We start from the raw sequence: 16,585 nt of genomic DNA, 5'->3' as shown, positions 1-16,585 counted from the left end.
TTCTCCAGTAGGGTTCTGAGGGAGGCAGCCCTGAGCTGGTACAGGTGCTCTAGGGAGTCACCAGGAACTAAGGCACTTCCTATGTTTGTGTTCTGCAGTCTTCAATGAGTGACTTCCATCCTCCCAGTTAAAGGATGGCATTTGGACCTCCAGATGTGATTCCTTGTTTTGGGTTTTTTTTTAATCCTTACCTGAGGACATTTTTTCATTGCTTTTAGAGAGAAGAAGAAAGGAGAGGGGAAGGGAGAGAGAGAAACATCAATGTAAGAGAGAAACATTGATTGGTTGCCTCCTGTATGTGCCCAAACCGAGATCAAACATGCAACCTAGGCATGTGCCCAGATGGGAAATTGAACTGGCAACCCTTCAGTTCCGGGATGACATTCCAACCAGCTGAGCCACACCAGCCAGGGCAGATGTGATTTCTTCATACCTGGCAGGAAGAAGGGAAAGTCCAAAGTGCAAAGGAACTTTTCCAAAAGTGCTTCTTGACTTCTTTATATAACCACTGGTCACACATGTGAGCAAGACTAGGAAAAAAAGTTATAAGGCGGGTATGGTGCCTCTGATACCATAGCGGTTTTGTTAGTATGAAAGGATGAATATAGGATAAACGCTACTAATCTTTGTCACTTAGAGACTCCCTCCCTGTCCCCATTGGATTATAAGAGTCCAAGAACTTCCTTATTTCTAGGAAAGTAGGGAGGGCCCTGATTTCATGATAAGCGCTGTCTTTCCTGATGCTTCCTCAACTATGTGATCTGCCACCAGACATCAGCATTCGGGATGAACTCCAAGAATGCCACCACAGAAATCTATTGGCCAGAGCCTGCTCTACAATCCACAGTGTTAGAGGTTCAGTCTGCACAGCGGCATCCATGCTGGTATCCCATCAGGCCCTTCCAAGAGCTGGGTGGTGGATTGCATACCGTGTGGAACACGCCATCCCGCCTCCCACCTACTTGGTCTCAAGGAATTTAACTCTTCCCTGCGGGTTCATTTGTTTCTCCTTGAACCCCCAGAAATATCCCTTTCTGTAATCTAGGATGTCCCAAACCCCTGTGGGCCTGAGTTTTGAGAATTTGGGTCAAATATTTCTTCTTGGAGCTAAGAAAACTCAAAACTTCAACATCCAAGGCTGGGTTATTTGGGTGGGGTGGGGTGGGGGCACGGAAACGGTGTTATTATTGTAGGTGGGTAGAGGATAACTTTACATTAACCAGTTAGTGTCCTTAGCAGTTTAAGTGGAACAACCAATATAAATGCATTTTCATTTATGTGGAAGAAATGCAAGTTATTTCATGTTATTTGAATTTTAGAATTATTGGAACTACTTTATCTCCTTTCCCTCAATGCCATTGTGATGCTAAAAGTCTGACACTTAATGAGCACTGATATTAGTCTTCAAAAGGTGACTTTCCTTTTATTTTCCTACGACTGTAGAAATAGAAAAGTCAGTGCCTGTCTGTCAATGTTCGATGATTCGCTGTCTGCTCTTAGGCTTGCATTTTGCCCTTTTGAAAGAAAATGCTTAAGAAATGCTTGGAATTTCCTAAGTGTGTATTACTCGGAGAATGGTTGCGAATCACTGTGTTCTGCAAAACATAGTAAGTGTGGCAGACACAAACGTTGATCCCTCCACAGCCCATCTTCCCACCACCCTGGCTACCCTGCCTCCTTTCTTCCTTGGTGGCAGCACCCTAATTTTGTCCAACCATTAACCTTCCAATATAATCAGTCCCAGGAGGAAATCTCTGACCTATCACTCTAATCCAATCAGTTTAATTCCATTACTCTCACTAATGATTGGTTTTGACGTGGGCAGGGATGCCCAATGAGTCAACATAGAGGTTTCTTCCCTGAAGGCAGTGAAGGAGAACTTGTCCTTTCTCATGTTTGGAGGTTGTAACATGTGGCATGATGCAGCCACCTGTTGACCATAAAGAAAGATATTGTTGGTATCTTCTGAATGGCACAGGGGGAAGATAGAAGGTGCCTGGGCCTTGATATCATCCTTGAGCTTCTGAACCAACTCTGAACTATCCTGACTTAGTTTGTAGGATAAAATTGACTGTGTAAGCCACTTAGTGTTAGGTATTACATTTTTTGTAGCCCAAAGCATCTTAACTGTTAAATGACGTAACAGACATTGCTGTGGAAGGAGAGACTGCTAGCTGCCTGTACAATATCTGTTGTCCAATTTTTTCTTATTAGCAGAACGCTGATTATATTCTTAGTCACAAATGACCACACAGTCCCCAGCTTCCCTTAAAGCTAGGGCTCAAGTGAGCTGAAACAGAAATTGATGGGTGTGTCTTCTGGGACTGCTCCCTCAAGGACATTAGCTCAGACAAGATGCTCTTTTCCCTTTTCTGCTTTCTTTTCTTCTTGCCTGGAATATGGATGTCACGGGTGGTACAACTGTCATGTTTGGCCATGAGTAGACCATGAGTATCCTTAATGACCGTGACCATTAAGGATAGAAGCTATGGAACAGGGTGTAGCCGGGGGGTGGGGCCCAAACAGGGATTTGTAATGGGGTCCAGATCTCGGTGTCCAGGAAATATTAGGAAAATACATACATAAGATGTCCTCACCCCTACAAGTCTGAGCTTGGGGATGGAACGCATGGAGCAGGGCCATTGAAAACTGTTTTGCATAGCAACAGTTTTGCAGATAACCTCTAGAGCAGTCGTTTAACTTATCTATAACATTTAACAGGTTTCATAGATATGTAAAATAGCTGTGGCCAAGGTTTAAGCCAGGGCAATGGGAGTGACTTCAACCCAGGATGTAACTGGGAGGCAACTCCCCCTGGTTATGGAACCTGCATAAGAGCTTGGAGATGATTGGCTCCACTCCACAGGGCCGCATCTGCCCGGACTTACTATGGCTGCCCAGTGAAGCTGGATAATACAGGAATGGTGGCAGCTGTGGCCAATTGTGGGAGGAGTCGGAAATCGTGGGGCAGAGGACGATTGGCGACGGGATTTAAACCCAGGTGTGGCAGCCATGCGGCGTCCTTTTGGGACCACACGGCTTGGGCAGAGAAGAACCATGGACTTCTACTTCTTTTCCTGAGATACAGTACCCTGGACTGGGCAGAGGCAGAAGGAAGTGTTACAGAGCAAGAGGGTGGGGGTGGAAGGATTCCGCCTTTCTGTCTCTGGAGGTTCCTTCCCCCCACGCCCACCTGCTAGGTTCGCAATGCCCGCCGCCAGAGGAAAGATGTCTCTCAATGCCAGAGACTGGTGAAAAGGAAAGGAATTGTTTATTCAAAAGTTACACAAACTTAGAATAATGACCTAATGTCTTCAATAAGATACTAAAGTCCTCTAGAATACCCACAGATGCACAGTCCTTCCCTCTCCCTGTGCCCAGTCTGGGGTACCGTGTCTCAGGAAAAGAAGTAGAAGTCCGTGATTCAGGCTCCCAGCACCATCAGCTGTGTGGCTGCTGCGATCTCCAGTTAATCCAAAGCCATGTGGCACCTTCTCATGGCCCAGCAGCAAGAGTCCTTTCTCCCCTTTCTCTATGGCTGCAAAGTCTCTCCTGCTGCCTAAGCCGCGTGGCAAGAAGAAGCACTCCAAAACCTCGTGGTCCTCTTTACTCTCCTTCAGAACCGCCTGGTCCTTTTCCCCACTTCAGAACCACATGGACCTCTATCTATCTACTTGCTTCAGAGCCTCGTGGTTCACTCCTTCCTTCAGAGCTGCATGGTCTCTTCTTTCTCCCCCATAATCTTGTGGTCCTCCCTACTCTTTGAAGCCGCGTGGTCTCTCTCCTTTACTTCAGAGCCGCATGGTCTCTACTTTACTTCAGAGCCGCATGGTCTCTACTTCCCTTCAGAGCCACATGGTCTCTTCTTCTTACCTATGGCTGCCGGGCCTAGGTTTAAATCCCAGTTCCCATCTTCCTTTGCAGCCCATTTCCGACTCCTCCTACAGTCAGCTACACCTGCCAGCATCCCTGTATTCTTCCAGCTTTACTGGGCTGCCATAGTAAGTCTGGGCAGGTGTGGCCCCATGGCTTGGAGCCAATCATCTCCATGCTCTCACGCAGGCCCTGTAACCAGGGGGAGTTGCTTCCCAGTCCCATCTTGGGTGGAAGCCACTCCCATCTCCCTGGCTCAAAGCAGGGCCACAGCTATTTAACATATCCATGAAACCAGTTAAAGGTTATAGATATGTTAAATGACTGCCAGGGGTTAGCTACAAAGCTCTTGCTACCCAAAACAGCTCTGAATGGCCCTGTTCCATGTGTCCCATCCCCCCTGGCTCAGGCCTGTAGGGGTGAGGACATCCTATATACATTTTTCTAATGTTTCCTGGACACCCCGAGTCCTGGACCCCATTACAAATCCCTTCTTAGGGCCCTCCTCTTGGCTGCACCCTGCTTCAGAAGGACTGTGCATTTGTGGGTATTCTAAAGGACTTTGGGATCTCAATGAAGACATTAAGTCATTACTGTTAAGTTTGTATAACTCTTTAAATAAATAATCCTTTTCCTTTTCACCAATCTCTGGCATTGAGAGATGTCTTTCCCTAGCGCAGGCAAGGCAAACCTAGTACAGGGTGGGGGACCCCCGGAGCGTGTGGACCCCAAGGGTGGGTCCATTCGGTAATAGGATATCATTCTCCCCCCTCCCCCCAGTCTGTTCTGTAACAGCTACACAGAAAAGATTAGAGAGCAAAAAGAAAGAAGGAGCTTCAGTCTGTGATTAAACAGGGAGCCACCACACCGGCACTATGCTATCTGAGCTGCTTCTTGTTTAAGTCACCATTATTTGGGGTTACAGATATTTGCAACTGAACCTAATCCTGATTGTTGTAGCTGCTGAAGGGCATTAAAAGTAATACATTTTTCCTTTTTAAAATTGACCTTGTGCAGTGAGGGAAAAGAGAGAGAGAGATTTGTTCTATGCACTGGTTGCTTCTTAGTGCCCCAACTGGGATGGAACGCGCGCAACCTTGGCAAATCTGGACGACCCTCTATACAACTGAGCTCCTCGGCCAGAGCAGAAGACAGATTTTTTTAAATTTAAAAGTTGCCATTGAGTTATTTCAAAAGAGCAAACAGCTATTCAAATTGTATTTAATAATTCTATTTTATATTTTTACACAATAATCCTAAAAAAAATGATCTTTTGAAGCTAATTGAAAAAGCAAGGTATAGAAATCATTATAATCCTTGATACTGTGTTTCTGTGAATGCCCAGAAAGGAGTCCAAAATGGGTCACCAAATTCACTCAGTCTGTACAAATTTATTGAGCACATAAAACATTAGAGGCACTCGTGTGTGTTTGTGTGTGTGCACACGCATGCACAAGAGAGACAGAGACAGCAAAATAAGATAAAGACTCTATACTCATAGAACAAAATGAAATGTTTACTGGCAGGAAAGAATATAAAAAGACAAGGCCAATTTTGTAAATAAATAAAAATAATTGCCTTGTAATAACTATGCATGGTGCCAGGTGGGTACTTGAAATATCAGGGGATCCCTTTGTAAAGTCTAAGCACTACTCTGTACACCTGAAAATAATACAAAATCATATTGAATATAAACTGTAATTGAAGCATACAATTAAAAAATAAAAATAATTGCCTACAAATGGAAGCAAATAAGTCAAAATGTTAACAGTTCTGTCTTACAGTTTTTGTTATGTTTTTTCATGTTTTCTGTATAGAACACAAGGTTTTATGGTCAGAAAAAAAACTATAAAATTTTTCACATTGTTAAAAAAATGTAGTTGTTACAGGCAAGGAATTTGGAGCCAAAGCCCTCCACCCACTCTGTCCTGGGAATTCCTGGCTTTCTGCAGTTCTCTTTCATAGCTGCTTCACATTCTTCAGTTGGTCATAGTGGCTTTAGTTGCAAATTTTGAAGCTATTAAAATGCAGATTCATTGGAAGGTCAGTAATTCTTAATCAGGAATGCTTATGGGCTTTTACTCAGTGATTCTGGTGCGCACCCTGGGGTGAGAACCAATGCTTTCGGTTATTATCAGTTCCTTGAACCTTAGTATAAATGAGAATCCAAAGAGCCCTGGCTGGTGTGGCTCGATGGATAGAACGCTGGCCTGTGAACCGAAAGGTTGCCGATTTGATTGATTCTCAGTCAGGGCACAGGCCTGGGTTGCAGGCCAAGTCCCCAGTTGGGGCGTGCAAGAGGCAACCATGTATCTCTCACACATTGATGTTTCTCTCCCTCTCGTTCTGCCTCCCTTTCCCTCTCTCTAAAAAAGGAAATAAATAAAATCTTTAAAGGAGAAAAGCTTGATAAGGAAGGAGTAGCACCTGTGGCTGAAGGACTGTGGGGCTCCCAGGGCCTTGCATGCGGAGATTGTAAAGGAACAAAAGTATGAAGAGAGATCCTTTATGGTATTTCAGCTTTTTTGGATAATGAAACAGCCCAGCCCATGTCTCAGATGAATGTGTCTCATTTTCAAAGGCTTAAATCAGGACCAAAGTTCACTAGAGAATCGCTGGAGACATATCCGGAGGGTGTGATCTGAGTCTCCAGATGGCATTAAAAAACTGGGAGATGATGTTAAACCTAGGACACTGCTTCCCAAGATGATTTAAGGGAGCCAGCTGGGACTCATCACAGTTCCACTATAGAGCCAAGTTCTGCCCCAAGGTTTTCATAAATGACTCACTATGGCTGGTGTGCATACATGCCAAGATAGGTCCTAATCTTCATCTTTGCTTATCACCGACAAAGGAAGATAACTATAGGAGTGATTTTTATGTCTTGTATCTTGTCAGAACAAAAGGCCATCCATCGTTGGCCCTAAATAACCAATTTTTTATATTGGTAATTTTTTGAAAGCTCTTAAAGCTCTGCATTCCCCTGTGGTACAGTAATTTCTTACTTAATTCTTAATTAGAGTACCACTACTTGGAAAATGAGCATATTTTTATTGCAAATAGAGTGATAATAAATCATATAAATGTAAACCAGGAATCAAAGCCCCACCGAGTTAGGAGGAAATCAAAGGACAGTAAAATGTTATTTCACTCATTTTCGCCTGGGTGGTATGATTCCTCTAATGTCAGGCTCTGCGTGTTATCTTGTCATTATGGGCTGAACTATGCAGATATTCAAGATGAGACATTACATTGTAAATCACTAATTATACACGCAGAATTCTGATGCTTACAAATGTTTAATGCATCAGAGGGGAAAAGGCCTTTATTAAACACCTTTACATTTATCAGCTTCTGGGACTTAAGTTACTTGAATTTAGTTTAGAAAGATTCATCCAACTGAAAAATCATTATTTTGTTTGAAAATCAAAATTACAGGAAACTAAAGAACTTTGTAAACTCAACATGATGAAAATTAGATTTCCTTGTAGGAGACTGATTCCTTAGTACCCTGGTAGCCTACATATTTTCTTTTACTCATTCCTAGAAATAAAAGAGAATTAATTTAGAAAAAAAATGGCCATTATCAATTCTATCCATGGAAGTAATTACCATATTAAGTATTCTCATGGCATAGAGCATTGTAGCATTGCTGATAGGTGAATGTTTTATGTTAGCCTCAGTAAAAACTAAAGCCTTTCTCTTCCTGGAAGTACCATATGAAGTACTTTAAACGATCACAGAAAAGTATTTTTTGTAAGTGGAAGAAAAAGCATGTTGTGTTCTACAGTTCTAGGAAATATTGAAAGTGATGATTCTTTCTTTGGAAGAACAAAATGTAGCTCCTTCAATGGCAATTCTTCCCTACCAGAGAAGAGCAAAGAAAAAGCCGTAGTCTTAAAAGGAATCATTGAACACTAATATCCAGTTACACTTTTTATTACTGTAATCGCGAAAGGCCAAAGACCAATATCATGTCCTATCACAGCTGCGGCCAGTTAACAACCTTTTAGAAGAGACCTCGTTCCGAGAACACACAGCAGAATAATGGATGTCATCTGCAAAGCGAAACAGTACTCTGCAGTGTCCGACAGCCATCCTGAGCGGGTGGTCGGTTCTATAAATAACCTCACGTAGCCTCCACGGCCACTGCTGTCTGCAAAGCAAGCTCTGTTCCACTAGATCAACCTTCTGAATAACGACACTCAGCTTTAGCAATGCATTAGAAACCACTGATGTGCTTTTTAAAAATTTGTTCATTAAAGAAAGACTGCTAACTATTTCTCTTTCCAAAGCTATGGATAATTTCTAGTTTTCATGATGCCATCAAGTGATGTTATCTTTATTATCCCTCCCCCCACCCCAATTAAATAGATGTGTCCCAAAGCCATGTGCGTCCCGCTCTGCATGCCCAGCATAACGCTGGGTATATTGCTCAAGAAGGACCACTGACTGACAGATTGTTCAATGATTGCAGTGTGGATTAGCCAGAGTAGATGTCCAATGCCAAATGAAAGATAGTGACCCTACTTTGAACCCTTACTGGCAGCTAACCAAGGAATTTACGTAGCATTCATTCCAATTTCTGCAAGCTATAATGAAACACTTTCTGAAACTCATTAAAGGGAGAAAAACCTTGCTTTAACACTGCTGGCATTGCCTTCCACCCATGCTTTCTTTTTCTTCTCTTCTTGTGTTCCCACCTCCCTTTCCTTCTCCTGTCTATTTTATACCATAAGTTGCTGGTACTAAGCTAGGAGCTGGGGCATGTACAAGAGATGCTTTTGTTGTCGTTGTTTTGTTTTACCCCCTACAACCTGCCTCCAAGCAGGTCCTAGTTAATGAGCTACCTTTTATAATGATAGCTCCATGTATCACACACTTACAGTACTTCATTCTAAATGCATATTTTAAAAGATTATATGTACTTATTTTTAGAGAGAGGCAAAGGGAAGGAGAAAGACAGGGAAGGAAATATGTTCGAGAGAAAGATCAATCGGTCGCCTCTCACACACCCCCAACTCAGGACCTGGCCCACAACCCAGGTGTGTGCCCTGGCAGGGAATCGAACCAGAGACCTTCCAGACAGAAGGCCGGTGCTCAATCCACTGAGCCACAGCAGGCAGAACTAGATGCATTTTATACATTGTATTTAATCTTCATCACAGTCTTGAGAGGAAGTCATTTGACCATCCCATTTTACAGATGGCAAAAAGCTTAGAGTGTTTAATTACCTTGCCAAAGGTCACACAGCCAGTAGGTGACAGATCTGAGGTTCAAACCTGGATTTGTTTGGATCCAAAGCCAATGTTCATTCCACAATAATATTCCGTTTGAAGAAAGGAAAAGATGAGCACTGGGTTGTGAACTATTTATCACTGCACTAGCAAGGGAAGGTCTCTGCGAAAATATGTGCCTTGCTCTGATTGCAGTTCACAAAGGCAACATAAAGGCCTTAGGTTACATAAAGCACAAAAGGCTATGGGGTAGGTCCATGCCACTGAAAGCCTGACCTGCAGACCAGGGCCGGTAGGTAAACTATGCCTTACAAGTCTGTGATGAGACAAATACAGACACTGAGCGTAAGCACTTAGAAACTTTCATAGCAATTGGAAAGAGTAGTAATAATATACAATAATATATAATAACATTGAAATAATATTGTGACATATTTTGGGATTTGAAAATTTTTCATTTTCCTAGTTCATTTGATTATATTTTACAGAAGTATCAGTCTACATGGATGAGGCATTTTAAAAAACTGGTCCTTCATCACAGATAGTTTTAGAAACGCTGGTTTAGGTCATTCTGAATACAAATATGTACATTGAAATCATAGTAGCAAGATATCAACAGTATTTTCTAGGAACACCCCTGGGATACCCAGAGTAGATCTTTTCTCTTTCCTGCACTGATAAACTGCTTCCCGATCGCTGGCCTGTCACTGTGAGAGCACCGGCCACCCATGGGGGACCGTCCTCCCCACAGCTCCTCCAGCCCCTGCCCGGAACAACGGGCGTTTGGTGAGCGCTCAGTGAAACAATCTGTGACCAGTGATGCAGGAGGCAAAAGTCTCTTCTGAGTTTCAGTCTATGTTTCTTGATGAAAAAAAGAATTAAGTGTGGACATATTAGTAAGCCTTCCAGTAATTTTGATTATGGAACAGACTTCGAAGATACTTGCGAGTGGTACCAGTGTACATGTCGATCGAGAGTCGTGTTCTTTCCCCTGCCGTGGTGAGTATTTCAGGAAATGATACAAGCTAGCCAATGACCTCAGGGCTCTGCTGTGGGCAGAATATAGACATATAAGTTGGTACTTGAGAAAGACATCCTGGACAGTTTATGTGCCCGGGAATCAGAGCCGGCTTAGTCATGACTTCTAAGGGAAGTCATGCATTTAAGGAGACGGTTATTCAACTGCTGATAAAATGCTGCTGCTGGCAGACAATGTTATTTTATGAAAGCTTTTAGAAGAGATCTTTCCCCACACCCTGAATGATAATATATTTAAGATTTCAATTTCGATTGCATATGTCCCTTCCTTATTTTCAGACATCTGCTGCTTAGAGTGATACCTCCACTGGAGTTGATCGGGTCGATTTTCTGCCGGGTAGAGACAAGCATGAATCCTTCACGGAAAAATCTGAGGAATTGTGTGGCGGGGCTGGCCTTGCCCCCAAGGCTGTTTTTTCCTCTGTGATGAAAGAAGCCAACAGCATGACTCAGAGGCCAGGGGAGAACGTGCTCTAGGGATTTCTGCTTTCAGTCCCATAAAGGGGAGAAAGATTAATGGCTGGCAAAGTCACACGACAGATTATAATTCTCTTCAGGCAGGTTACAAAGGTGCACTGACAAATTCTGAGAGGTGGGGGAGATAAGGAAGGGGCAAGGCTATGTAGCTGCTTTCAAAGCCATTTATCAGAAAAGAAAATATCTCTCAATAAAATGACACCGCATCGAAAAATGCTTGCCCAGCATCTGTATCTGTTATCCGCTGGCATGCGAAATAAACGTGCCTTCACGGTAATCAGAAAATAGAATTATGGACGAGAAATATGTAAATATTAGATACACGTATTTAATAAAACAAGATGGCTTGTTTTAAACTCTGAAATAAATCAAGGCTAAAATTTCATATAGGGGGTTGCTTGTCTATTTGATGAATTATACAGACTGGCAGCTTAATGAATACCATAAGTACCCTGGCTTTCTGATAAAATATGGGATATTTATTTTGTGATATAGGTAGAAGGATCTCAAAATCATTCTAAAAGCTAAATATATTAAAGAGAGATAGGCAGGGAGATGTTCCCCCTGGAACAGTTATTATGAAAGGTAAATTTGTTGGGCGTGATGGGGTTCAGGACATGCTACCTCCAAATGTGGCATCTGAGCATGGTAGAGAAGGAAGGTCACTTGGATACCACCCCCCTCCACCTCCTTCTCCCTGAAAGCAGAAGATAAATCTCTGAGGGGAAAGGAACCCTCCTGTACCTGGAGGAAAAAAGACCTTGTCCCCAGAGAGGAGAATTTGGGACTGAGAAATCTATACAAACAAACCTTTCTCTTCCTAGCTACTTCCTCGCCATTCATAACCTGTAGCCCAAATCACTCTGTCTTGTCAATTCTTCACAGATTTTATCGTTTCTTTGTCTAAAAGGTATAAAAGCTTCCTGCTCTGGTCACTTTGGGTCTTCATTTTCTTGTGACAGCTCCCATGCACATGTAAAAAAGTCCCTGAAATCTGTAAGTTTTTCTCCCATTAATTTGTCTTTTTGTCAGTTTAATTTTCACGCCCAGGCAGGAACCATAAGAGAGTTAAGAAAAACTTTTTCCTCCCCTACAGGTGGCCCTATAACCTTTAGCAGGATAAACTAAAATAATTCAGTTCAGCCATCGACGGAGGCGGCATGGTCAATTCACAAAGCAGATGTGAACTTCAAGTTCCCATTGTGCAGTTGAAGAAACAGATAAAGGCCCAGCAACACTGTGAGTTAGGATCTTAACTGAACTAAGAGAGAATTGTCTTCTGTCCTTCCAGAAGCTCTGTGAAGTAGGAGTAAATTTTATTTTGGGGGAGAATGACCAGGGCATTCATGGTTAATTAGTACTTGGTCAAAGTAGAAAACTAGAATAGAGAAAGAAAAAAAGAGGGGGAAAAAAGAATACTGAGGATGTAAGATGTGAATCCAGTTCAAAACTTTTGAGATTCCTATTATAAAGTCAACGGAGTAATAAATGTATAGTGTATGTTATTCGATGTTACATAGTAAAAAGTAATTTTAGAATTTCATACCCAGGCTTTGCTTTTCCTGAACCGTTTCTCCAACTTACGGTTAACCACATGGATGAAGAAATTTTGGAGGCAAGGCACAGCTGCATAATCAAGAAACATATGCAGGTATGCCTTGGCTCCAAAAATAAGAACATATTTTTATTCTCTAACTTGGCCAAAACATTCAGATTACTTTTAAATTGTGGAATAGATACCAAATCACAGATTAGGAGAAATGTATCCAAACCTTCTCCAGCCCCCCCACCTTCCCCCAAAATCTATCTTACATTTAAAAACCTGCAAAATATTTAAAAGGCAGATAATGATTTTCCAAATTCAATTACGTAGTAATAGGAAAGGCTGAGGCATTCAGGACTGTTGAGATAACAAATGGCAGGGGTGAAAGCCTTCTTCCTCCGCTAGCCCCTAGGCGTAGTCCATGCTTAACAAGAGGCTCTTCATTCAACCTGATAATGGGAAACATCCATCACCTGGGTCTCTGAGTCCAGCCTTAAACTGTTCCTCAAGTGGAGATCATCATTAAATGTTTAAAAAAAAAACTGAAGTCACAGGACATTTCCCCAGCTTATGATAGCATAGATTAATCAATGAAGACAATTTGTACATTATCTTTGGAATGTGAATATTTTAAATATGTCAAACCCTCAGAGCCTACTTAAAGACTGATATTGATGATACTTTCTCAAGCTGTTTTTAAATGATTTTATTTGCAGTAGTGGTCAATATGAAGTTAGTTCATGCAGCTATCCCAAGCAAGTGCATAATAAACATTTGTTGTACCAATGAATGTTGGCACATAAAATAACATAAACACAATCGGAAGTACTGTGTTACTTTAGAAGTGTTAAAGATAAGTTGACCAATCCCAGAACAGTCTGTTTTATTGTATTTGTAATTCACCTACTATGTATGATCACACATATTTAGTTTATATTAAAATATAAATATATTATTGATGTCATTTAATAAGAATTCAATATTTATAATTGTATAGAGGTTTGATTTGAAAATGTATTAAGTGTCCTTAAGACACGTTGATAATATTGTGTACATTGTAGGGAATCAATATGCCCTTTGAATAATGTTCTGAGAGCTCAGGAGTAATTACAGGGATCTCAATTTTTTTGTCTTCATATTTTTTAAAAGATTTTATTTACTTATTTTTAGAGAGAGGGGGAAGGAAGGAAAGAGGGAGAGAAATATCAACGTGTGTTTGCCTCTTGTGTGCCCCCTACTGGAGAGCTGGCCGACAACCCAGGCATGTACCCTGTCTGGGAATTGAACCAGCGACCCTTTGGTTCACAGGCGGGCACTCAGTCCACTGACTCACACCAGCCAGGGCTACAGGGACCTCTTATGGATCTAAAAAACAAAAAAATGTCGAGTTCACATTTTATACACTGGAAAATGTTTCTATCATCTCGGGTCTTTCTGCATCATGGCCTCTCTTTTCTACTTCTTTACAAAATATTTACTTTTATCTAACCTGAACTCCTACTTGGAGGGGGGGCATACTACTTCTTTTTGCTTATTAATATGAAATTGTGCTTTTCTGATAGAGAGGTCATGTGAGCCAGCTAATGCATTGGCAGGTGAACTAGCTTCTTCTGCCAACGGAGTCAGCTAAGATGGGAACATTAACTTATTTGAATGGATGTGAGTTGACAATAGCATAAAGAGGTATTGGCATCGCTTAATGGAACAGCTGTCAAGAAAATGGAGAATGGGTATGGTGTGATTTGGCAAGAATCAGAATGTTTCCATGTTCACAAGATCTCTGCTTCCCAGTCTGGACTGCTGTCTCTTGGATTCCTCTGCCAAAATGCAAATACTAGAGAAGTGATGCCTTCAACTGTGATCAGGTGTTAGTATTAGATGGGAATTGCTGACAGGCACATTTTTTACTACAAAGTGGTAGTTTCATTTGATGTACCAGCATACCTTCTTGGGGATAGTTCATCGGATAGCTGGTTATGGAACTGAGGAGAGAGGAGTGGGGATCTTTGTGACAGGGAAAGATCTGAGTGGGAAGCCTGGGGTCAGCCATATTATCGGGACCTGGTAACACCTACCCACTCTAGACCAGTGTGTGCCGCGAGAATTTTTAAAACGTGCAATACTGAATATTTAGTCATGGGCACTGGCCTGTTTTCCCTAAGACTGTCAAATTAAAAAAATGACAACAGCCAACGCAACAATAGCCATCCAGTGTGAAAGAATAAAAAATACACCTTTTAAAAAAAAATCAGATCAGCAAAAAATATATTTTTTGGTGTGCCACAGAATTTTAGTAATTTCTTTATGTGTACCATGAGATGGAAAAAGTTGAAAATTGCTGCTGTAGACATAATCATTGTGTTATTGCGTCCAAGACTAGATTAGCTGTTCCGGTGGCCATTCTATACTGTACTTGGGTGAAGCTCAACGTAGCCTGAAATCCCCCAAACGGTTTCCTTTAGGTTAATTCCAAAGCTTGTTTTCTATGACTTGCCTTTGAAACTTGGCTTCTAGCACCTATAATCTTGGACTTAATGTTAATTTGTGTAAAAATGCATTTAAAGTCAACTTCACTCTCTAGTCTCTCTGTATTGGTTAGTGATTACTGAGTACTGGTTAAGATTATAGACTTTGGAGTCAGGCAAACCTGGATTCTACTAAATCTCACTACCACGTCATTGTTGGACTTGCAATAAGTTGCTTATTCTTTTAAGCTGCCATTTCCTCATCTTTACATGCCTATAATACTTCTTAGGGTTGTTGGATGAGTTACGTGTGGGTTAGATGAGCTGTTGTGCTAATTCTGCACATTCCAAAGAAAAGACTAGCCCTTGACTGATTCCTGGGAGATAAGCTCTGAACCCTAGGCATATCCTGCCTGACAAGAATGGTTTAGTATGTCTGAGGCCTCAGCTACACTGTGTGAGTTAGAGGAGATAGCTTATGCTAATGAGATGACTTAGGGTAAACATCTGCTTTCACAGGCCTGATGCGCTGGGCCACGTGGTATCGATTTGAGGTCTGCAGGGGCTGGAGCCTGAGTAGGGTAGTCATCCAGGAGCTGCATGCCTCCGAGACTGATCTCCAACGAAAACCCTGCACATCAAGGATCAGGTGAACTTCGCTTCGCTCACACTGTCCCACTGCATCACTGGAAAAGTTGAGCACTGTCCTTGCGACTCCACCAAGAGGGGGTAACTCTGGAAGCTTTGTCTGGTTTCTCCTGGCACCTCCATCCCTCGTACCTTTTCCTTCTGCTGCTTTTGATCTGTACTCGTTTACTGTAATAAGCTGTACCCGTGAGTATTACAGCTTTTCTGAATCCTGTGAGAACTTCTAGCCCATCCAGTCTGAAGTTGGTCTTGGAGACCCTAACCCATTCGTTCATTGTATGCTAGCTGTGTGCCCTTGGTTCAGTGACCTTACCTCATTGAGTTTCATTTTCCTCATCTGTAAATGGGGACGACGATGGTGATAGTGATAATAAGTAATCATAATAGGTGCCTTATAGCTAGCTATAAGTTCTGGGACCCAGCCTACACTTTATTTTATCCACAAGCATAGCTTGAGAGTTACTCTAGAAGTTCTAGGAAACTGTAAAGTGCTAGCACACAGCGTATATACGAGTATATTCAATGAAAGCATTCCCCGAGCAATCTCTTTTGCAAGTTCTCACATCTCCCTTCTCCTGACACCCCAAGATACAAATTTCTGAACTAGGAAATCGAACCTCAATTAGTCCAATCTTTTCACCCCTCGTGAACATCATTGTCCTCATCAATTGTTTCTTGTTCCCATTTTCATCCAAAAATCATTCTCCTTGATAGAGATGTCAGGCAAAGTAGGTGCTTTGCTTGGGCTTTGCCATCCTCTTGACCTCAAGCAATAAATTGATCTTTTTCTTGATCTTCTTTAAAAGTTCCTTCCTATTTTCTTTTATGGTCTCTGGGATTTTTTTCCTATTCCTAGGTCAGTTGGACTTCAGCTTTTCTGGCCTTATTGCTACATACTCGCAATACTTTCTAGTATTAGTGTTTTATGATCTACGTGTCCTTTAAAAACACTCTTTGCTCAATTAAAAAAATTATTCCCTTGCTACCATTTTTTCTATTTACAAAATAAATGGTCAAAATTTAAATATTAAAAATATTTATGCCTTAGAAAGAAAGCTTTCATAGAAGTCTACCTCTATAAAAACCATAGCCTCTCTCCTTTAGGTATATAAGCTCCCAGCAGAGCTCCAAATGCAGCCAACTACTGGTTTCCGTAATTACCTTCCCTGTTAAGATCACTCACAATGGCAGCAAACTTTTTTGAGAGTTTTCCAGCTCTCTCAAATTTCACACAATGAAACATGCCCACCTTTTCTCTGAACTAAAAAACATATATGCCTTTCTAAGTCCATAGTACAGACTGA

This window comes from Desmodus rotundus, chromosome 4 (assembly GCF_022682495.2).
Source record: "Desmodus rotundus isolate HL8 chromosome 4, HLdesRot8A.1, whole genome shotgun sequence".
Lineage (NCBI taxonomy): Eukaryota > Metazoa > Chordata > Mammalia > Chiroptera > Phyllostomidae > Desmodus > Desmodus rotundus.
This window is presented reverse-complemented; position numbering follows the sequence as displayed.